Genomic DNA, 25,250 nt, shown 5'->3' on the forward strand with positions numbered 1-25,250 from the left:
TTACTGAGCAACATTTTATACACATATTTGCTATTTATTTTCACCCATTACTACAAGTACATGAGTATGTCCATGCAATACTGGTTTGACTATTAAGTTTGTGAATATAAGGATTCATTTATACTAATCTTCTGTGATATATATATATATATATTTATTGATTGATAATTTTTTCCTATAGTCCTACAAATGCTATTTTAGAATTTTTGAGATTCAATTTAAAACATTTTATATATTACTATAGTTTAACTTCACTTTCTTATTTTTATGAATCTCATTTAAATCAGGCCTCAGTTTTTTAAAAATATAACTCTGCTATGTTAAACCCAATTATTTCCACATTACATACAGAATTCTTGTAATCTATTGTGTTCGCAAGAGTGGACCTGCCTGTTACCCTTACTGTTCAAATGATAAAGTGAAGGACAAGCAGGATAAGAAAACTCATCCCTCAATGACTTATTACTATTGTCCTCTAAGAGGTATGGCTTCTAAACATCCTAATGCTCAAATGTATTCACCTTTAAGATACAAAGCTCTCTCTATAAAAGTACATGGCTCTTATTTAAAAGTAATACCCAAAATGAGCTAATCCATGGGAATATGTAAAGGAAAGATAAAATGTGAATGAGAAGACACTGAACACTGAACTGTTTCTCTGAAATATCACTATCTGGAAATTCAGACACATGGGCTTTTAATTTGTAATGAGTAGAGTACAAAACTTGACCCCCATGCTTTTTATTACACACAGTATGAGTGGATCCATAGCGAAAGCCTAGGAGAAACCAGTGGTATACAGTCTGTTCCCATTCTCACTGACAGGCAAGTAAGAGGTAAGAGGACCAAGCATTCCCAAGTTGCCTTATACGGTGTTAAGAGTGGGAATGGGATGCGTATCAGGAAGATGAGGTTTAAATAAAAAAGGAAGAATCAGGATATGTCATGTATAGGTACAAATTGCCTACAATGAATGTGAGCACTATGCATATCTAAATTGTATCAATAAACTTAACAGAAACAAAAAAATCACTAACAGATGCTCATAAGTTATAATATTGCATAAATTACAAGTTAAGGACGCTTTTAACAATACTTTATTTCTTTAATGCCATTAGAACCAAGCTCCAATTAAGGACAAAATTTTATCAATTATAAAGAGTTGATTTTAAAATTACAGTTAAAAAAGAAATTTACATGTGATTACTACCTATATGAATGGTGTACATACATATAAAAATTCTATTGTTATAAAATCTCCATCTATGCACACATGCATATATACACACACTGAAGATGACTTCTGAGCAGAATTAAAGGATGGATGAATTCTCTAAGCATTGCTGCTCTGGCTTCTAATTTGTTACTTACTTTCTTCTAGACCTTTCAGCCTGACCTTTGCATACACTTATGGAGGGCTCTGACCCTGCTAATAACCATATGATAATTTGAAGTCATGGACAAAGTATTCTTGAAAAATTAAGCTCCAACAAGCTGTTAAGATGTGGTAATACTGCGATTTGTTTGAGAACTGAGACGGTATGCATTATTACAATGTGAATGGCCAGGAAAGGATTTTCAGAGACAATGCAGAGGGTAAGTTTGATGTTGAATACTTGCTGATCAGTCAGTTCTTTGCACTCTTCTTCCTGGGTACCCAGCTGAACAGCATCTCTTGAGGCAAAATGTATCCAGTAGAACATGAAGAAAAGTCAGTGTGCAATTTCTATAATACTTATTTAAGAGGAAATCCTCTTCTCTGGACTTCCTCTATTTTATCCCTTAATTTGGATCATGGAGATAGATACCTTATCCATCTTTTGCTGTGCATGTGAGACAGGGTCCTGGCAATGACAAGCTGACAAGATTGAAGGAACCTCAGTTTCTGAATGATTTTTATGATCTGTGATTCCTACATACTTTTAGATAAGATAAAATATTTTTTAATGTAAAGTGAGTATATTCTTGGATCTGTTTGGTAGCATTACCTTCACTATTATAAAGGTGCTTTGAATGCATGCATGGTGAAAAAGAAAGCCTCCAGGTAATAGAATTCTATGTGGTAGCTTTCAGAAAGAATATAGATACAAGAAAAGGGGAGAGATTAGTCCATAGAATAGATAAAAGTTGTAAAAGGAAAAAGTTTATTTAGAAGAATAGCCATCAGTGCAGCAGTACTATCAAGTAACTTGATGTCCAAAGATGGAAGAACTAAATTGAAGCCCTAGCGCAGTATGTCTCAAATTTGAATATGCTTCAGAATCACTTGGATGGCCTGTTAAAAATAGATTACTCTTCCCAAGTTTCTGATTTCCTAGGCCTATGGCAGAGCTGGAAAATTTGCAGTATTAGCACTAACATTCCCTTTTCATGCTGATGTCGTTAGTTGGTTGGGGGCTGTCTTTTGAGAACCGCTATTAAAGGTCTAGAGAGACCTAAGAAATTTTCTAATTTGGCTTTAGATGATTTTGCAGAGTCTTGACCTGTCACTCATTGAAGCAGTTGGCAGACAGACTGAAAAGTCAAGTACAATCATACATTGGATTCTACATCTGGGAATTAAGAAAAAGCCTGAGTCTGTAAAAGCCAAGATTCAGCAACCTGAGCCAAACCAAACTGAAAGGTATGACTATGCACCTGTTATCTATTAATTGTTTAGGATTTAACCTTAACAGGTTTGGTTTTTTTTTTTTTTTTTTTTTTTTTTTTTTGCATTTTAACACAATTATCTTGTTTTCCGGTAATTGCTAAACAACCAAGTATCATGTCTTTGTGTAAAGCCTATAAATAAAAGGCTGTGAATATCCATATTTATAATGAAAACCTCTCTAGACTAAAAAGCATACAGAAACTAAAGAGGAAGACTTTATATGGAGTGACTGCATAAACTTAGTCTTTCTATTTATTGAATACAGATTATATAAGGACTATGCACCACGGAGCACTAGAAATTGCTGATGCAAACTCGGAGTTTCTGCATTATTTCATGGGCTGCTTTTGACAACAAATGTTGTAGTCATATTTTAGCATTCAGAAGATGAGCTTTTTCTCAGCATTCCTAGTCCTACAAACTCACTATGTGTGGGAGTCCCTATAATCTGATACTACTGCTTTTGTCTCTGTCATATTAACATTGTAGAATAGACAATAATTTTCTTGATGATCCCTGAATATGTTCATGTAGCATATGAGATGTTTATATTTTTATAAAATGCTTTGCAAATACTAATAATTAATTATAATTCATTTACACTGTAATTCAATACAGAGATTAAAAATTAAAACACTGTGAAATATAAACTTTTATGACATGAACAAATTATTTTCCTTTATACATTTTCTGTAGAATGTGTGTGTAGACTCAGGCTCATACACTACGAAGCTTTCTGTAACTGACCTAGACATTGCTTCCCTAAGTACCTTCTTTTGCAACTAAAAACTAATTTTCCATATCTAGTCTTCATTTTGTTTAACTGAAAATTTATTGTAGCTTTGATTACTGTGTTATCTTCTCTAATTGGTTAGTAGGAACCCTAAAAAGAAGTGTTGCATTCACTGAGGTATCTCAGGGCCTTGCACAGCATATGGCTTTCAGGAGGTTAAACAATTGCTGAGTATATGAGAAAAAAAAAATGAATGAGTGAGCAATGAATTAACTAATCATATGCTCTTCGAAGAAGCACACATACCTATATGTATGTATTATGTATCTAGATATAGACATACAGATGCGTATATGTCTATATCTAGATATTGTAAGGAGACAGAGATGAGCAAAGATTGAGGGATCCATTGGGTAGCAGGGTGTGAGACTACCACCTTGGAAACAAAGACGTTTCCTCTTTACATATGGAAGAGGAAGCCCCGGGGTACTGTAAAGGCAAGAATTGTGGGCATGTTAAGGATCCCTGAAGAAAGAACCTTCCTTCTTCATTCATACACATGTGGGGGTGGGGCATGCCCAAAGAGCGGGAAGTGCGCAGAAATAAAGAGAAAGACAAAGAAGCCTTGTCGTTTTCACCTGGCCCTCTTTCGGGCCATCTTTTCTATTCTTCAATAAATACTATTTTCTCTAAACTAAGACTTTGCTTGCACATGGTGTCTCTTTTTTTTTTTTCTCAGGTACCGGGAACTGAACTTACCACCTTGCGCTTGCCAGGCAGGCTCTTTGCCACTGAGCTAAATCCCCAGCCCCTGCACATGGTCTCTCATTATTCAAGCTGGGCAGGCTGAGTGAAAACTTCTCCTTGGACTGTGAAGAACCAGGAAAATTCAGGTATCTGTACTTACGTATCTATATATCTATATATCTGTATCTATCTACATCTATATCAACTATATCATCTATATCTATATAGCTACATCTATCTGTATTTATCTGTATCTATATTTATATATCTATATATCATCTATATATCTGTATCTATATAATCTATATGTGTATCTATCTATATCTATACCTATACCTATAGCTGTTCATCTATATATAATGTCAATCTAATCAGCTATATCTTTGTAATCATCTAAATCTATTTCTCCATACATGCAGCTACACAGATCACTTTTAATAGTATTTGTTTCATAAATTCTGTAATGTTTTAACTGATAGTAGAGATTTTGTTTCTCTATTAACATACATAAAAATAATAATAGTCTTACCAGTCAGACTTTCTCTACCCAACTACAATTTCTGAGCAACATTTCTTTGCATTCAGTTAATTATAATGTTTACATAACTGTTAGCTCCCTTATTATGCAAGCTTGGGATTTTCTTTTCATTTACAATGTTTTCACCCTCTGCAGGTACTGTATTTCTGTTGGTCTTTGTCCTTGGGTGGAACTACTTGGAATATATCCTTTTGCCTTTTAGTTTTAGTTAAGTATGAATCTATATTCTTTTGTAGTTATTTTTTCTTTCTTTTTTTGGTTATAACAATGTTTCAGAAGCTTCTGTTCTTTAAAAAACCCATTTGATCATAAGGGAATTGGAATGTTACATTTCAAAAATTGAACACCTCATCCCGAGGAATGAAAGTCTTTGAAATGGAGGTATCCCATGTCCTTGCATTTAGACCAGAGCTCAAAGTCTGGGCTGACTTGAAAGCTGAGACATCAAAAGTGTACTCTTTCGCTGAGATTCTCAAGCTGATCTTCAAGACACCTAAATGCCAGCCTTGCCCGTCTACCTCTTTTCAATTCCAGTATTTTGTTCAGTTTCTGAAACAAAGGAACAAAGGTTTGATGGGAAATTGTCAGTTAATTGAACCATGCATAGTATAAAAATGAAGGGACTAATAGTAACAGAATAGGAAATTTTCAACATTTTGCAGGTCCCTACTGTCTGTCAATTTAAATAATTTATTTAAATATGTTTACTTTTCAAAATAGCACATAATCAATACTTTTACATTTTTGACCCAGTGTACTTGACAATGCAATGATCTATAATAGTATTTGAATCATTATTTATATGGTTGTTGTTACATAATTTTATTCGACTATAGGCTCTAAAGTTTACTCAAGAAATCTAAATACAATACTTTCACATTTTAACCATCTTTGTTCTCATTTAAAATGTTTTCTAGTGTCAGTATGTAACTGTATGCCCTTTAAAAATTATTATGTGATTACTACACACTCACGGTAACGTGTCTGAGAGACAATGTTGATTTATTTCTTGAACAAAATATGTTCTTATGAAAATTTTGTGTCTTTTCATTTTTTTATCAACCTCGAATATTTTATTTCTGGACCTCCTTTATTCTTTTCTGAACACCAGGAAAAACTCTTCCCTTTTCCAATCCACTAAAGTTCATACTTGGAAATGGCATGGAAATCCTTAATTGTATAAGAAGCATCTTTAACCAGCCACTTACCCTAGTTTTCCAACTGAATATATTGTTTATTCTATCCTATCCTATCCTATCCTATCCTATCCTATCCTATCCTATCCTATCCTATCCTATCCTATCCTATCCTATCTTATCCTACCCTACCCTAGCCTACCCTACCCTACCCTACCCTAATCTATTCTATTCTATTCTATTCTATTCTATTCTATTCTATTCTATTCTATTCTATTCTATTCTATTCTATTCTATTCTACCTATTCGATTCATAGTTTAAACAACAGAATTTTAAGCAATTATTCTTTCTCATAAAGTTATAAACATTCTCAAGTGACTGTAACAATTTGCTAAAAAGATAAGTGCACATAAAGTTACAGAATGATAATTTTTTTTAATGAAATAAAACATTAGAATACACACATGAATCACCTTTGGAGATGTAGAGGTAAGGAATAACATGCGCACATTTGTATGTTTCAGTAATAGGGCCTGCAGTGGTTAAGCTGTAGGTGGCTGATTTTTTGATGCTCAGGACATTCAGTGCTGCTGAACTGAGGCATTTGTAGGTTTGGGGTAAGTGTGTGTTTGTGTGTATGTGTGTGTGTTGTGGAGTCAAGTGGGTCCGTGTGTCTGATCATACTTCACTACAGATTTTTTGTACATGTTCTAGGTCATTTATGAACTGTAGAAATTTTCTAGGCTTTATCAGAGAGCTGCTTGTGCAGGCAGGAGAAATGAAGAGAGCTACCAGATGTCACAACGTAGTAACATTAATGCAGATGTGGTCTAATTGGAAGAAAAGGTCTTTCTAAAGACATTTTGTTGTCTTTAAGAAGGCTGAGCTTTAGGAATAAAAATCAGGCCCTAAAATAGAGTAACACTCTTAGAGAAACAATCAAAGTCAACTAGAACTACTTTTATAAAATAATAAAGCCAAGTGTTCCAGCAACCTAGACTACCTCCTTCTATTTCTCTTCCATCTCAGTCCATGACTGTTAAGGTTATCATCTGAATCAAGCAGTTAAAAGTGGACAATATAAGGACTGCACATTGTAGTGGTTGATTGATTGTGTCAACTTGAGAAATTTAGAAGCTTAACTAAATTGGCTCAGCCATTTTATACCCTCGTGTGTAGAGGAGCCATCACTAGGTGAAAATTCATATTCCCTAGGGTGGCTCATCACCTAGATGATATAAAAGGGAAATGAAGAAAGACGGGCTTCCATTCCTCAGAAGAGCTCCAGTCTTCACCTTCAGCTTGGACGTTTTCTCCTAGTGCAGACTCTTTGGCTTCTGCCTTGGATCCTTCAGCCTTCCAGTGCAGACCCATCGCACTCCTAATGCAGACTTGCACGGAGCACTGCAGTGAACTCCAGACCTTAGACTGAATCCTTTGGTCTCCAGTGCGCAGACCCCCTCTTCATGTTTCCTACATGTTTCCTCAACTCTATGGCTGACCGTCATAAGCCAACCTTGTAATTTCTTATACATTTGTCTATCTTCAGTTATATCTGTTTCTCTAGTAAAACTATGACTGACACACACATGAGAGATTTTTAAGAGCCAAACATGGAAAAAATCCACATTATATCTCTTCACATTCTGATTCCAGGAACTCTGGTGTATGACTCTGCCAAACTGCATGGGAAGCTGGGAAAATAGTCTCCCCAGTAAGAAATAGAATTAAGTTTGGTGTGTGATTAACCAATTTTTGAAACACTTGCCAGGCACATGGAAAAGCTGAGGGCTAGTGGCAAGCTTGAGTCGGAAGAAAAGTTGGAAGGTTTCCACTGCTGTACAAACAAGAGTCCACAGTGAAGCACTCATTTCATCTTATTCATTTATTTTTAATTATTAGTACACATTTGCTGTGCATAATGATTACATCCATCCTGGGGAGGTGATACATGTGGTGTAAGCATTTTACTTAAGAGTAGCTGTTCAACCCAGCCCTGTCCTCAGAGAGAACATTTCTAAAATTTTATGATTTATGTCAAGTGATTTTACTGTGGATCAGAAAATTCGTATTCCCTGAGCCCAGGCTCCAGTTGCTTTGGTTTAAATTTGCTTTAGGTCCACATAGATGAAAGGAAAGGAGAATCTTGAAGGGACTCAGTCCCTGCTGTCAGCAAGAAGTCAAGTATCTGAAACTTGGCCTTCTCTCTGATTAGAAACATGTGCCTAAATTCTTCGCCTGTGCAAGCACAAAGTAAGTAACATATAGGCATTTTAGATACTGAATGATCAGATCTGTGTGGCCCCTTGACAGTTTACATGTCAAATAAATATGTGATATATGGCAGATAAATATAAAGAGGACACTACAGAAAGTATCCACACACAGTGAGTTTTTACAGTATCATCAGATGACTTAATACCTCCTCTACGTTTTTGCTTACTGGCATGGACAGGGCATGGAAAGGAAGAGAAAGTGTTTTGAAAAATCAAGGAAATGGAAATCCAAATATCAGAGCAGTGTGGAGCAGAAACAGCCATTCTAGATAAACTCAGGAAAGTGCCCCTTTTGTCTTTGTTAATGGAAGTGATCCCATTTGGGTGGAACTTTAGAGTGCATTTAGATTAAGTGTTCTCTTCAGCTGGATTCATAAGCTATTGAAGATCCTAAGAGCACAAACTGAATGACGCCTGGGAGCTTATCCTGAGCTTTGGAGAGATTATGCACCAAGTTCGCTGGCTGGCCTGCGGAAGGTGACCTATCTCTTATCTGTGGAGATCATCAACACCATCATGGACACTGCTGACGGCAAATGCCTATAAGCAGCTTTAGATAGAAGATATAGGGCAGGGGCCTGGAGCAGGAAATTTCATCACCACAATTTCTCTGCTGGGCCCTTGTTTAGAAACATTGCTCACATCTTTGGGTTTGACAGGAAAGCAGCAGCTGTTTTCTGATCATTTGGCCATCTGTTCTTTATGGCTTATATTATTAACATTTACAAGGGCTAATTGGTATTTTGAAGTGACTAAGATGATTGATCAAGGAATATCTAACTATGTTTATCTTGATGCCTGCTTTAAAAATGACAGGGCAGCAGCAGTAGCATAACAACTCAATACTGGAGCTAACACTACCTGGCCAAATCCTAATAAGGAAGTAAAACTTGGGAATATTTTTCCTTTGGAAGTTAGTCAAGTTTGGTCACTGCCAGTGCAAAGGAATTCTGCCTGATCATCCCAGAGAACAGCAATCTCTTCGTAACTCAAAGTCCTTCTGTCATCCCAGAGTCCTTCTAGAAATTTAAAATTTATTATTATTTTTATTTGTCTTTGTATTTACTATTGTAGCTTTTTGTCTGGTGTCTTGATAACGCACTTCTAGAAGGCCAGGATTGTATTTTCTAATTTTATCCACTTACATAACAGGTAAAATACTGGGTACTGGCCAGCCTTGAGTGATTATACTCTCAATAGCTGAGAACAGAAAACTGTAGTGTGAGCCAATTCTCAATAATAAAATAATGGCAGAGATTCTTCTCTTGTAAATTGTTAAAATTGCTGGTTTATTCAGCAACCACTTATTGAAAGTCTACCAGGTACAGTCTTCTTCCCTGAATTACTATAATATCCCTCAACATCTCTTCTTGAGTTTAGCCTTTTCTATCCAATTCATTCCCCACACCATAACTAGAGCAAATGAGTCTTCCATTGTGCATATCCATTGATGTTCCAGCTGTGATTAAAATCTAATTTTTTATTTACTTCAAGATAAGTAGCATAACTATGTTGTGATGATGTGATAGGCCTCCTTACTCCTGCCATAGTTTTTCTATTCACCCAATTATGTGTAGAACTTCAGTACTGCAATGGTCTCTCATGCCTCCTTGTTTATGCATAGGCTTCTCTGTCCAGAATACACTTCTTCCTTGTTCATCGGAAAAAAAAATTATATGAACATAACAAGCTGACAAGGCATCTTCTCTCCATCATTGTACTGGACTATACGCCTCTCTTTTATGTTAAGGTATCAACAACCATCTCTCTGCACTATGTTACTTGCTTGTTTACTCTCCTCTAAGTCTTAACTTCGAGGTGGTAAGTTTTATGTCTTACCACTCTGTCTTTCCACAGTCACCACGTGTTCTGGCATTCAGTGGCTATACAATAAATATTTGATGAAACATATAAATAAAACATCACAACAATAACACTGTTAATTGTTAATCCTTTTAAGTACTTAAAAGGTAAGTACAAAGTGCTCTTGACAAGTCTGAAATTTGATCCTTATAATAACCTGTGTAGGTAAACAGTGCTGCTTTTTCTCTACTATCTGTGTTAGCCTGTGTTTAGACAAAAGAAGCATCCAACAAATATTTGTTTGGTTGGGGTATAGCTCAGTGGTGGAGCTTTTGTTTAGCCATTTATGAGGCCCTGCTTTGGATCAATACAACACCCAAAGAAAAACTCTAAAGTTGGTGAATATACTAACTCTACTGGGATCACATTCAGGTTTAAAGAAATTAAATACATTTTTCAAAGTATTATACCACTAATTATTATATTCATAAATTTAAATCTAAGTTTGTTGGATTCCACTGCCCATGTTATCACTTTTACATACTACATCTCACGTATGGTGTAAAGTATTATATTCTGACAAAAATAGGGAACTAATATCAGGACAAAATGATAATTATTGTAAAGCACTATAATCTATATGATAAAATTCAATGGTGAAATTCATACTTAAGTGAAGGATAAGTAAGTGAACAAGTAGCTGAAAGGGCAGAGAAATGCAGTAGAATTCTGCTCTAGGACACACAGGAGATTGGAATGGAACAGAAGGTATTAAATTGAACTTTCAGTAAGATCAGAGCCATTCTCAGTGATGGGATAACATCACATACAGACCGTCATAAATGCATAGATATTCCAGCATGACCATGATAAGGTGTGACTAGAGTGGAAATGATGGGAGTGAGAAGATAATAATATCAGTTGGAATCACAGAATGAGAAAATGCCTTGAATTTCACACTAAGGATTTTGTGTTTCACTTTAGAAATACAAGGAGATTTAGAAAAAGGGAGTAAAATATTTCTGACTTCTGATTTAGTAACTTATATAAGGACGATTTTGGAAGAGAAAGATTACAGGTAGAGAATCCATCATGACATCATATCTCAATCCAGATAAGAAGAGACAAAGATTCAACTCAGTAAATAACAATGTACCATTAATTAGGACCTGTCATTTTGTCTGAAGCAAGAGAAGCCTCGTAGATGAGGAAACTAGACTTCTTGGTGTGTCTGTGGGCTTTTCGAGAGATAATTCTCAGGCAGGTCACAAACCGAAGTGAGGAAGACCTCTTTGATTGTGAGTAGCACCACCCAACAGGCTCACAGCTTGTAATGAATGAAAAAGGAAGAAAAAGGTGGAAGTCAGTCTGCATGTTGGAAAGCACTGCATTATTTGAGAATGTGCACCTAGAGCTACTGCCATCACCTGTGGCAGACTCATACCAGCAGCTCTCCAGGAAGCTTCCAGGCCTTCAGTCTTCAATAGATTTGTGGTACATCCTTGATCTCTCTTGTTCATTGGCTTGCAGCTTCATGGACGGAACAGCTACTAGATCCTCTAGCTCTTCAGCATGCGGTCATTTTGGCTGTCCTGACTTTAATTCTATGAGACCATCTAATAAATCATTTTGCATAATTTCATACATATTTTCTAGTGATTCTGTTCCTCTTGAAAATGTTACCCAATATAGATGGAAGTCGGCATATGGTTATAAAGTACATTGCAGATTAAGAGTCTTTAGGATTTCAGCATTAGGTGAGTATGGTGGTAAGAGAGGAAAAGTCCATAGGGATTTCTTCAATCTTCTGGTGTTGTAGATACTTTTTTTTCCCGGTATCGGGAATCAAACTCACGACTTACACTTGCAAGGCAGGCGCTGTGCCGCTGAGCTAAATCCCCAGCCCCTGTTGTAGATACTTGATCAACAGAGATTGCCCTAACTGAGGCAGTGGAATTACGAGTCCTACTTCATTTGGATTGATTTAGGACATTATTTGTCATCAAAGAGCCATATTATAACCATAGTAGCCTTGTTTACTTATTATTGAATTATATTTGTATTACACTTATTCCAGAGGTTATATGACAACACATAGTAGCAGCCACAGATGTTGTGTTTTCAAAAAATATGAAAATTATTCTTTGCTTGCTAGAAAGGACAGACTCAACTTACTTATCACTTTCTTCATAAGGAAATTACATTTTCTTTCTGCTTGTTTTTCTCACACCAGTTGCCTGATAGCAAATCGTAATCTGGCATTCAATAATCTGAAAATAAGAAAAATCTAGTAGATAGAATGGAAGAAGCAAAGATATTGAAAGGAAGCTAATGTTAGGTGTTTCAGGACAGATAATAGAGAAAAAAATCAAAGCAAGATATAACATGCTGCAACATGATTATAAAACTTAGCACTGTATAATTTTCTTAATTTTCAAATTATACACATGACCTTTCCAACTACAAAAAGATGTAGGTTTAGTTCAAAAATAGTTCTTCCTAACACCACAATGTGCTCTAAGTTCCTTGATAAATCTATTTTAATTTTAATCTAGATTTATGTGTATCAATTAATAGTTATTTAAGCACTTGAGTAAGATATGTGATAGCAAATGTTATTTTTTTCCTGAAGTAATTTTTTCTGATTGCAATAGGTCAGCATTCCAAGTACTTTACTGTGAATAAAATCTTTTTATTATGTGCCACTTATTTTACATCATAATTGAAATTTTTAATTTTTGTTATACTATGACATGTTATTTCATTTTATATATATTGCTGTTTCTCCTTATTCTCCCTAGCACACATGTATACACACACACACACACACACACACACATCCACACACACTTTAATATATTTTCTTAGAAGACTCTTTCCTTAGTATATTTATTTTTTTCTTGGTTATTGTTTGCTCATTTAACCCTCACAGTTCTGTGTATATTAAGTAAAAATACCAAGGTATAGTAACTTCAGTGCATAAGTTACAAAATATGTGAATACAATTGATAATGGCTATAAAATTTGTTTGGATATCTACCATCAACTACTAAACAACCACCACCCAGGATGGAACTGCAAAGGGTTGCAGTACTACAAAGAAATGGAAACATTTAATCAAGGCGCTTGACTGTTCCTTCTTGAAATCACCCATGAGCTGTTCACACCCAGTTTGCTCTAGCAAGACTTCTAAACAACACAGCGAGAATTAAAAAGCATCATTCAGATCTCCCTTCAGACCCAATCATTTATTTCCCCAACTTCTGGAAATGAGGCCACTGGCAGTTTACAGTTAAGTTTTTCTCAGGCTGGCTCTTGACGCAGCAGAGCTGCCTCATACAAGTGAGAAGTCCGCACTCAAGGATCAGATGTGGGGGCTATGATTTGTGATTTCACTGCCTCAATTAGGGCAATCTCTGCAGGGTCATCCTAACTTCCAAACAAAGCAAGGGATTTTTTATGACCTCTTTAGAAAATGCATCTCCATCTACATTTTCCTTTTGCCTAATCCTGTTACCCTCACCCCTTCTCAGGATTGTATTTTGGAGCACTCCCAACCTCTCATCACAGAAGTGGCAAAAGTTTTTTGTTGGTTTGTTTTAAAGAAGAAATTTTTTTTCCATTATGTATAGAGTTCTTGCAAATGTGATTAAAAACAAACAAACAAAAAAAACCAAAACCGAGACAGAACAAAAAGGAGGCTACCCTGTTAAAAGAGAGTGAGAAATGCAAAGGTTACATTATTTTGAAAACAGGTATTTTGACTGTGTCTGAGATTACCGTGTGACTGGGAGAGTTATTTCAAAATTGCATGTAACTAGCATTAGAGCAAACTCAGTGAAGTCATTAGTAGTACACTCTGTTTCCGAATCCTAAACTATTAGTTGGCTTAAACACAATTTCTTTCTGGAGTTCTTAAGAAATCCATCTGGATAAAGAATGCTAGACAGTTTATGACTGTCAATTTTATTTGAGTGCTGCCTGTGGTTTGACTCCTACATTTTTGAATGTGTGTACTTTTAAAATATTATGTTTTCAAAGAATATTATGGGGGCCTAGCTAAAGTTTGAAATTCTTAATTACTCTTCTATTTTTCTTTCATTGTGGTTATTGTTTGATGTGTTAAAATTATAAAATGTTGTTAACATTTCATATTAACGGTTTTGGCTTATGTCAAAGAGTAATTACACTGATTATTGTGCCCCTTAAGCTGCTGACTAGTAAGTCACTTTTGTGTCACTGTAGCTATACTGGACACAAGATACTTGTTGTGTTAGTTACTTTTCTCATTGCTGGAACTAAATAACTGACACTCAAAGTTAAAGGAGGAAAGGTTTATTATAGCTCACAATTTGTAGAGGCTTCAGTATCTAGTTGGCTGGCTTCAAGGCAGGATAGCATAGAAGAGGGGGCATCAGAAAGGAGAAACAGTTCATGGTGGGCAGAAGACAGCAAAATAATGAAGTAGCAAAGAAGCAGCAAGAGACAAGCAGCAACCACAGCACTCCTTTTTCTGTCCCATGTGTTCTATCCTGGCTACCAGCACTTTAGGGGAAGCACTCACACCCAGAGTGAGGCACCCTTAATACTAGCATTGATCTATGGATCAATGCCAGTATCACATCCTTAATCTTGGCAACACACATTCTAGATCCAGCCACATCTGAAACAAAAGCTCTGCATATGATCCCATGAGGCTTTAGGAGGACAATTGGACACAAGCCATACTACTTATGAAATTGAAGAGGGTTCCTGTCCATGATGGGGCAACTTTGTTGATTTGAGCCTCTTATCAAGGTGATGCATTGTGGAGGGAGCTTTTGTTAAACTGAGAGCTCATACATTGTTGGCAGGAAGCAGAGGAAGAAAGAGGAGTGCTGGGGTACAAAACTCTTTTTTGAGGTCATGTATCCAATGACCTAAGGACCTTCAACAGGACCCATATTCTAAAGGTCTGCAACACTTTGCAATAGTGCTATCCTGAAAGCACACCTTTAACATACATGTCTTTTGAGACCTGTATTCAAATCATACCATTTCACTCTGGATTCCTGGGAGTCCATGCCTATTTTGCAAATGCAAATGCATTCATTCCATCACTAGGAGTATTCTCAAAGTCAACTGCCATCATTGCTCAAAAGCCTAAACCCATGGTCTTATGCAAAACTCAAAGCAAACTCAGCTCTGTGATTCTACAAAAGTAAAAATATGAAAAGTAAGTTATCTACTTCCAACATGCAATGCTGTAGTAGGCACTTTCTAAGGGGGAAATGGGAAAATAAAAAGAACTGGCTCAAATCAGACTGAAACCTGAAGAGATAATGTAAATTCTAAAGTTCCGTATTCAAAATTCAGGGCCCACTACCGTGGGAGGGAAGCCCTAGCCACTTGGTCATGATCCTATGCTGGCTCTGCACACTGCTGACAGCTTTCCTTGGCAGGGGTTGCACATTGCTGGCACCTTTATCTTCCTGCATTCTCCATTGCAGCTACATCCCACAGCTTCCTTAGTTATTGCCCTGTCAGTGCCTCCTTGCAGGGGCAGTGATGCCATAGCACACTGCCAAGTCTCCCTCACTTTATTTGAAATTTCATTTGAGACTGCTATGACCCCATAAGTCCTACACTGCACTCATGTGCAAATTCAGCATACATAGTTATTGCAAAAGCACTTTCCTGGCTGAGCACAGGGAAATGAATCTGGAGGAACTTCTGGTCTTGCAGGCCATCTTTCTTGAAATGATTTCCCCCTGAAAAATCCTTGCAACAAATTTGCATTTCTAAAACTCTGAACCAAAGAGGAGAACAGTGTTACAGATTTCTGAGTTGACCTTTTTTATATTTTTAAAAATTTTATTAGTATGTGTTTGCTGTACATAATGTTTACATTCCTTGTGTGGAGTGGGTACATGGACACAACACATCTTAATTTCTCCTTTCGTGCCTTTTATACCCACTCCTTCCCCCTTCTCTCCATCTCCTGCTTCCCTTTCCATTTGAGAAAGTTATCTTCCTACTTCTTATTACCTATATTTTATTTTGCTTTTCATTTTATTTATGATTTAGGTTTCTGTCTTGGTTACTTTTCTCTTATTGCTGGAACAAAATATCTGACACCAAAAATAAAGTGGGAAAGGTTTATTTAGCTCACAGTTCATGGAGGTTTCAGTCCATACTCTGCTGGGTCCAAGGCAAGTGGCACATGGCCGAAGGCAACCTTTCATGGCTTGTCAGAAGATCTCAAAACAGTAAGAGCAAAAGGGAGGAGTGGCAGCAAGCAACCTCTTTCTCTCCCTTACATTCGCAAAACTATCCGCCCAGGGCAGGTATAGCACTCACACCCATGAATCAATCATAAACTCTAAAAGCTCGCCCCTTGACTGCATGTTTTGGGGGACACCCAGACACAAACCATAACTGTTTCTCATATAAGAGAAATCATATGATATTTAAACTTCTGTGTCTGATATACTTCACTTAATATTATAATCTCAAGGTGTATTCATTTTTCTACAAATGGCTCATTTATCTATTTCAGTGGCAGAGTATTACTACTCCACTGGGTAGAGATTTCACATTTTCTTTACCTAGTTGTTTTGTGATTGACAAATAGGTCACTTCCAAACTTTAGCTCTCTTGAATTGTGTGGCTATATACAGGGGTATGCATGTATCATTGTAATATGATGTTTTAACACTTTCAGGAAGATACCTACAAGGAGATTAGCTGGGTGAAATGAGATTTTTAGTTTTAGTTTTTTGAGGAATCTCCATAACGATTTCTGTAGTGTAGCACTTTACAATGCCGGTAACAATATAGACACATTCTTTTTTCTTGCAACCTTCCAGACTTCGTTATTATTTGACTACTTAATAGTGGCTATTCTTCCTGGGATAAGATTGAATCTCAGTATTATTTTAATTTGTATTTCTGTAATGGCCAGTGATGTAGAAAATGTCACTGTGAATTTATTGTTTATTTGTATTTTTTCCATGAGGTGTGTATTCATTTAATTTACCCATTTTTGATTGAGTCTTTTGTTTGGGGGGTGTCTAATAATTTTGAGTTCTTTATGTGTTTCAGAGATTATTACTATATTTGAGGAACAGATGACAAAAATTGTTTCCCTTTCTGTAGGTTGTCTTTTCACTCTGTTGTTTCTTTTGCTGTATAGAAGCTTTTTAACAAGATATGATTAGTCTGGGTAATTCCTAAATGTTTACTTTTGCTTGGTGGTACTGTGAATGGTATTTTTTTTCATAATTTCTTTCTCAGTGGGTTCATTATTATACAACACTGCTATTTTTCTCTTCACTTTGTATCCCTCTACACTGCTGAATTTGGATATTAATTCTAGGGGTCTTTTGGTGGATTCTCCATTGAGTCTTCTCTGTAGAGGATCATGTAATCTGTAAATAGAGATAACTTGAATTATTCTTTTCCTATACATATTCTCTTTATTTATTTTTCCTGCCAAATTATTCTTGCTAGTGTTTCAAGTACTATTTTGAACTCCAGTGGTGATGGTAGGCATATTTGTTTTGTTCCAGGCTTTAGGGGAAAATTTTTTGTTTTTCTATATGTAAAATAATTTTGGCAGTAGGTTTGTCATAAATGGCTTCTCTCAGAATGGGATAATGTTATTTTCTAACTTCTAAACTTATTTTGTAAACTTATTTTCTTCAGTGTTTTTAATGTGAAAGCATGCGGGGTTTTGTCAAAGACTTTTTCTGTGTCTATTGAGATGATCATGTGATTTTTGTCCTTGCTTCTGTTTATTAAATGTATGACCTTTATTAACTTGCACATGTTGAACCACACCTCGAATGAAGCCTACTTTGTCATTATGTATGATCTTTTTGATGACTTGTTGCAGTCTGTTTGATAATATCTTATTTAAGATTTTTGCATCTGCATTCTTTTTTTTTTTTTTTTTCCTGTACCAGGAATCAAACTCATGTCCTTGCACTTGCCAGGCAGGCGCTGTGCCACTGAGCTAAATCCCCAGCCCCTAAAACCCTTTCTGTATTAGTATATCTATCACTGAGTACAGCTTACATTTAAATAGACATATTTTATTTTTGTTTGTTTGTTTTTCCTGTACTAAGAATCGAACTCATAACCTTGCTCTTGCCAGGCAGGCTCTGTGCCGCTGAGCTAAATCCTCAGCCCTGCATCTATATTCATTAAAGATTTTGATCTATAGCTCTCTTTTCTGGGTAGATCCTTGTCTGGATTTAAAATCAGAGTAATCATTCCATGAAAGATTTTGGGTCTAGTTCTTCCCTCTCAATATCATTACAGAGCTTGAAGAGTACTGGTGTCAGATCTTTTTGGAGAATTGAGCTGTCAATCCATCCAGGCCTGGCTTTTTTCAGTTGGTAGGTGTTTTATTACTGCCTCAATTTTATTACCTGTTCTTGGATTGTTTAGGGTGATTTAATCTTGGTTGACTTGTTAATTCATACATATTTAAGGTATCTATCCATTTCTTCTGAATTTTCCTATTTATTGACTGAGAAATTTGTGAAGTAGTCATTAATAATTCTTTAGATTCTGGAAGTTTCTATTGTGATTTTACCTTTTTAAGTTTTAATTGCCTCAAATTGGGTCTTTTCTCTCACTTTTGGGGGGGTTAAATTGGCCAAGGGTTAGTCAATTTTGTTTATTTTTCTAAGAACCAACTTCTCAATTTATTAATTCTTTTTAATGTGCTGTTGATCTTGATTTCATTGACTTTTGCCTTAGGCTTTATAATTTCCATAATTTTACTAGCTTTGGGTTTGTATTTTTCTTACTTTTCTAGTACATTAGAATGTATCATTATGCTATTAATTTGGGCTTGCTCTGTTTCTGTAATGTGGGCATTCATATTCATAGACTTTCTTCTTAGGACTGATTTTATATTGTATTGGCAATGCATTTAATTCTAGAAATTGCCTTATTTTTTAATCATTTTTCTCTGATCCATTGTTTAAGAGTGTGTTGTTTAGTTTCCATGCATTTGCATAATTTCCACTTTTTTGTGAGTGATTTCTAGTGTCAGTGCACTATGAACTGATAGTGTGCATGGTATACCTTCAATTCTTTTACATTTACTTCAGCTTGGCTTATTGGCTATTATGTGGTCTATTTTGGAGAAGTTCTATGTGCTCTTGTAAAGATTATGTATATTTTTGTTGGGTAACACTCTGTAGATATCTCTAGCTTACTTCTCCAAATACTTCCAAATTCCTCCCATGAACCAATTCTAAAGGCAGACACATCTTACTGTTATAAAAATGGACCCACTCCCTGGTACTAATTTTTGTAATAGTAAGCTTCATATTAATATAATGAAATACTTGGTATAGTATACTTATGAAATAAGTACTTGTACATTTTGACTCACGGTGGTAGTGGTTGCAGGATAAGTTTAGGGAGGATTATTGGCATGGATAGAAGCACATGCAAAGTGAGCACTTACATTTTGATGCTGAAAACAAAAAGAGAAGGGAACAGTGCATTTACAAAGTCCCATTTGAGGTCACATGTTCAGTGACCTCAGGACCTCTCATGAGCCCAACCTATTAAAAGTCCATAGCAACTCTTAATAGCAACGTTGTGGCCCAAGGCTTTCACATGTGGGCCTTTGGAAGATATTATGCATATTCAATCCATAGTAGCCTCCAAACCCAGAACTTAGAGTGCTGGCATGAAAATTGCACTAGAATTAGTATAAGGGTTCAATGTTAGAGGCTCTAATAAGTCACTTATGTGACAAAATCTCATGACAGAGCATGAGGCCCTTTGTTATTATTTTGGGGAACCATTATATCTAAAGTCTTCTGTGTTTTTACATAGCAAAAACATATTTATTTTCATTCTATCTCTCCAAAGTAAAGAAAGATATTCAAGAAGAACTAAATCTTTATTGGGGAAGAAAAATATCTGCAGGAGTTTGTTTTATTTATAATCCAAATTTGTATAAGCATGTTTGAAATTCTAAAAAGTGTTCTTGAGAGTATTATTTTCATTATACTGTGCAAAAAGTGATAAAATACATGTAAAATAACCCAACGTTAGTGATAATGTGTGTGTGTGTGTCTGTGTGTCTGTGTGTATTTTGGGGTGTATAAATTATTATAACAACCATTACACTACTTTAGAGTACCAAACATAGGAGTATGGTGTGAGAAAGGGGAAATACAATGATCACAGTATTTTTGCTGGACTAATTTGAAAAGCCTTCTTAGGATTCCGTATTTATATTCTAATTATTTACACAAAATTATAAATTTCAATTAATTGAAAATATATGCTCTGAGAAGTAGAGTCAGTATGAAAACAAAAAATATATCAATAATTCTAAATTCAGTTGCTTTATAATGTAAAGTATCGAGCTGAGATTGCTCATGTTCAATTAAGCAAAGACAATAAGTATAATGAGAAATGTGTGCTGTGTTGAGCTACCTCTCAAAATAAGCTGGACACTTTTTTATTGTGTAATTACTGCTGACAATTCAGTTACATTTAAATTTTTTTCCTGGATTTTATGAGATTCTTCAGGAAATGACAGCCATTAAGAAATTTAAAAAAAATATGTAAAACTGAATTTCTTAAATACTAAACACTAATGCAATGAATTTTAATTTTCATACAAGTTGAAGATTAGATGTACATAGAATGGGTCTGGGAAACATGTTCTTGAAATATTTGTGACTAATTTTAGTAGTTGGTATAAGAGACACAGTGGAACAAGAAACCACAGAAACTATTAATCAATAGATTATGAATAAATAGAAAAGACAGAAAAATTCCAAATAGTATGCGAGGGAAATGTTAATTAACTGAATGCTCCAGCAACATGTTCTTTGCTCTATTGAACTTCTTTAAAGTTATAAGAAAAGTTTTTCTAAACACAAACACACACACACATACACGCTCACAAAGGGTGCTAAAAATGTTTTGCATTTTTCATTTATTATATATTTTGACTTGTTTCTTGGCTCATCTTCTTGAAGGCAAAAAATATCCAATGAGATGGAAAGAGCGGCATATCTGAAAATATAATTTCTAGGTTTGAATCATGACTTTATTTCTTGAAAGTTGTGTATTCTTGGAAAGAATATCAACACGCAATTTTTTCCTCACATACAAGCAAGCTAGAGGATTTCTAGTATTCTGGTATTTCTAGTATTCCTAATGGTTGTAAAATTTTAATTGAGTTTATACTCATGATTATGAAGAATTTAATGAAAAGGAGAACTACTTGGCTTGTGGAAGACTTTTATTGTTGTTGCTGTTGGACTCAAACTCAGGACCTCACACTTGCCAGCCCAGGTGGCTGTGCTGCTGAGCTAAAATCCTGGCTGTGGAAGGTTTTTCAATGCAGGAATGTTTGAAGGTAGGAAATGCAAATCAGCTTTAACCCTGTATCCAGAGACATGACCTGGGATTTACCAATGATCTTAAACCACGATTCCTGTATTCCAACCATCCCTTCTTATGATAGAGGCGAAGAGAAATTATTACAGAAAAAAATCAGTAATTTCTTAGATAAAGCATATGATCAAGATTCTAGCTGCTTCACCATACAAGATGGTAGGAGCTCAACAATGGTTCTTATACTACATATTGTTGTTTTCAGATCAGTCATGAAGCTCTGTGTCATTTCCAATTTTTTTTTATTACTTATTACTGTCTTTGTTTGATCAATCTTACATTATGTCTGATGGACTGAGCAACTTCGTTGAAGATAACAGTATGTAATGTAGCAACCACTGTTAATTACTATCAATTTGAGGTCATGCATCATTTTTGTTGTTTTGATTTTGTCTTCATTGTTGTTTTGTTAGTTATTTTAATTTTTAAAATAAAAAATTCTAACTACAAGAGAATAAAGTATTTTGTATTCCATTGTACAAAATCATATCTATGTTTATTGGATTGTGTATGGGCATATTTTACTACTTACAATTATTCTTTTGGTCTTTAAAATTTGATTCTTTAAAATGTATGTAGATATCTTATATGGAAAGATCATTTGTCTTTGTTACTTTTGTGTCATATAAATTTTGTCACATGGTCTTCACTAATATTAAACATTTTAACAGATTTTGGCTTCATAAGATACTCTGCTTATTCAATGTTTTCTAAGCTGAAATCCAAATATTTTAATGTTAATATTGTCATGTTTCCCTTCTACTTTAATATTTCTGGGTCAAATCTTTTTATCTATTTTAAATTTGTAATTGTACACTATGTCTGATCTCTCTTTCTGTCCCTCTACTTCTCTGATTAGTAAGCTAGTGTGATTAGTCAAATAAAGATAGTTTCATGCTTTAAATTCCATCTTTGGAAAAGTGACAGATGTTTTGCTCAAAATTGGAAGGAGAAGAAAATATTTCACAGTCATCTTCCAACAAACCTTTATTTCAAAGATTTCTTATTCAATATTTAATGTTTTACAAGTGAAATGTTCTTCAAATGAAACATCAGTGAAATTTGCAATGGTAGTTTTGTTTTCTTAAAGACACTGATGAATCTTGAAAATTTTCCATGAATGACTGATCTGCATAAAAATCATGCTAGATTTCTTGATTTATAAAGTCAATAAAAATGAATAAATTATTAAAAAATGTGACCTGATCCAAAAACTACTTCATATTCACTAGATAGCTACCGTGTTCACAAATGTGTCTTGAAGTCATGCACGCCTCAGTGAGGACATGATCTGTGTACATTGCCTCAGCGAGGACAACAACTGTGTACATTGTTCAGTAGCTTTAGGTAATGGACTTTTATAATGCGCATCTTGGGAAACAAGTGAGAGAATTAAACCTCAGAGACTGCAGTATTTCCTAGCCAGTGAACAGAGAATACCTAAAATTTCTTCATTTTTGGGTTGGGATTGAAACTTGGGTCTCATGCATACTAAGTAAGTACCACCTTTACCCCTGAGCTACATCCCAATCCCCTCAAGGGATTCCCTTGTTAAATATTTGGGGCTTGTACTTCTGTTTTAAAAAGGAAGCAAATATAAAGATGATTCAAAATTCTCTGAATAAAAAAATGTATGAGACATTTTTGAGTAAACAACAAATCATTGTAAACACAATTCTTAATTTAGAAAATCAGTGCATTACTTAACCAAAAACTTTTAACCAGAGTGATAATTTTGACCATTGTATATTAAAGTTGTTTCTATTGTTAATTCTAGATGAAATAATTAACTGCAATGCCAATTGTTACCAAAATCTAAATTAATTGCAAATATAAGAATTATGCTAACCCATATAACCATGTATTGTCTCACTAGTGTGAGAAAATTAAGAAATAAATAAGATCTGAGATGTACAATAAATATTGTGAAAAAAAGCATTATGCTAATCTTAAATTTATCTGTTGCCATGCCAATGTGTTAAATATTTTATCACAATTAATTTAAAGTATATCAGCATGTTACTAATATTGAAAAAAACCAAAGCATTAAAATAAGGAAATGTAGTTATATATACATTGGGAAAGGTTATTCATATTTCCTTCAAATCATTATATGAGGAGAATCACTTTAATGATGATATTTAATCGTACTCACATGTCATAATTTATAAACAAATTCTGAAAATTAAGAAGAATCTAGGTGACTTCCAATCACAGAATTTAAGAATTTCAGGTACAATTAAAGGAAAATGCATATCATCAATTTTTAGATCATAATATAATGTACTGTATGTTATTAGTGTATTTTTATAATTCTAAACTGAGTGTGGTGGCTCTTAATTGTAGTTGCAGCTTTTTGGGAGGTGGGGAAAGGAGGTCCACAAGTTTGAGCACAGCTGGTGAAATGTAGAGTTGGAAGCAAATTGTCTCAAAATAGAAAATAGAAAAAGGGACTTGAGATACAGCTCAGTGTCAAAGTCTTAGCTTCAAATCCCAATCTTGAAAAAAAATATTCTAGCACTGAAGCTGTCATTTTCTATCAATTTCTCCACAAAGCAAGAATTTTATTACCTAATTTAACAAATAATAGCATTCATCATTTTTAATTTGGTAAATTGAAAAATTGTTTAAATGTGAGTTTTCCATATGTGGGCATTTAATATTTATCTTAAATTAATTTAAAGTAAATGCATTTTTAAAAATTAATGTTTCACTTGATCAAGCCGCACATCAAGTGGTCCTTTGCTTTGTCTCTAAGAGCTCTAAGGATAGCACAGAGGGGACATTTCACACAGATCCATTGAGTATTACTGTTTTAAATATCATAAATGTAATAGTATTATTTTTACTATTATACATGCTAAATAATGTTGTATACTATATATTCATGTAAATTATAAGTATATATTATCTATATGTCCAAAATGATTATCTTGCAAGCAAATATGATGCCATAGTCAAAACTTTCAAAGAACTAGACAGGTAATTTAGCTTTCTTAGAAAGTAATTTGTTATAGGAGTAGATCTTATAACTTAACAAATAAGTAGGTAGTACATTAGAATTTAGGCAATACTGCATAGATTATATAGATTAGCACTGTTTTTGACCTGGTTGTATAGCAGCTCAACAGATTATATGGGATAAACCTTGCTTGAAATATGTTCTCATGTTTTGAGGTAACAAATGTGTGCTCTTAGAGAAATCAGTGCTCTGTTATGAAGAATAAAGAAACTAATTTGTATTTTCTCCAGAGGGCTATATAATATTTACACTGATAAGGGATAGATAGCAGCCCAAAGGTAAAGCTAACAATATGTAATAACCTATTACATATATGAACTATGTTGAAATACATTTATTTGAAGGATCAGGAATTTTGAAGTTTGAGGAAATCAACAGTCGTCTCTCACTACTTGAATGATTAGTTGCCTATCATGACAGTTTGGTTCCTGAAAAATCTAAGGCAATTGAAGAAGACTGCACTGTGTTTAGTCTTCTAGACTGAACATCGTTCAACATGTATTTTGGGTAAGCTAATCTCCGGAGCTGCTATGTTATACTGAGAAGGAATGATCTGCATCTTTTTGACAAAGCTGACGGCAATATTTGATCAGAAGGTCAACAAGACAGAAGATGTGAATACTTCTATTTGCTATGGTAGTGTATCAGGAAATTGAATAGGAATATTTATAGAATGATTACACCATGCCATGATTTTGTGTTATTTAAACTGAAGAATATTTTAATATTTAAAGTAGAACTCATTGTATATCTACTTATCTCTAACAGTAATGCTTAAAACATACACCTATGCATGAAACCTCTAGGACCTATGTAAAGTTCATACTCCTTATCTCAAGATCAGAGATATTTAGCATCAATTTCACACCTATCTACAGAGTTTCAAAAACTGCTCTAGCAAACACATCACCTGCACATAT

Source organism: Chinchilla lanigera, unplaced genomic scaffold (assembly GCF_000276665.1).
Source record: "Chinchilla lanigera isolate Chin_1 unplaced genomic scaffold, ChiLan1.0 scaffold00010, whole genome shotgun sequence".
Taxonomy (NCBI): domain Eukaryota; kingdom Metazoa; phylum Chordata; class Mammalia; order Rodentia; family Chinchillidae; genus Chinchilla; species Chinchilla lanigera.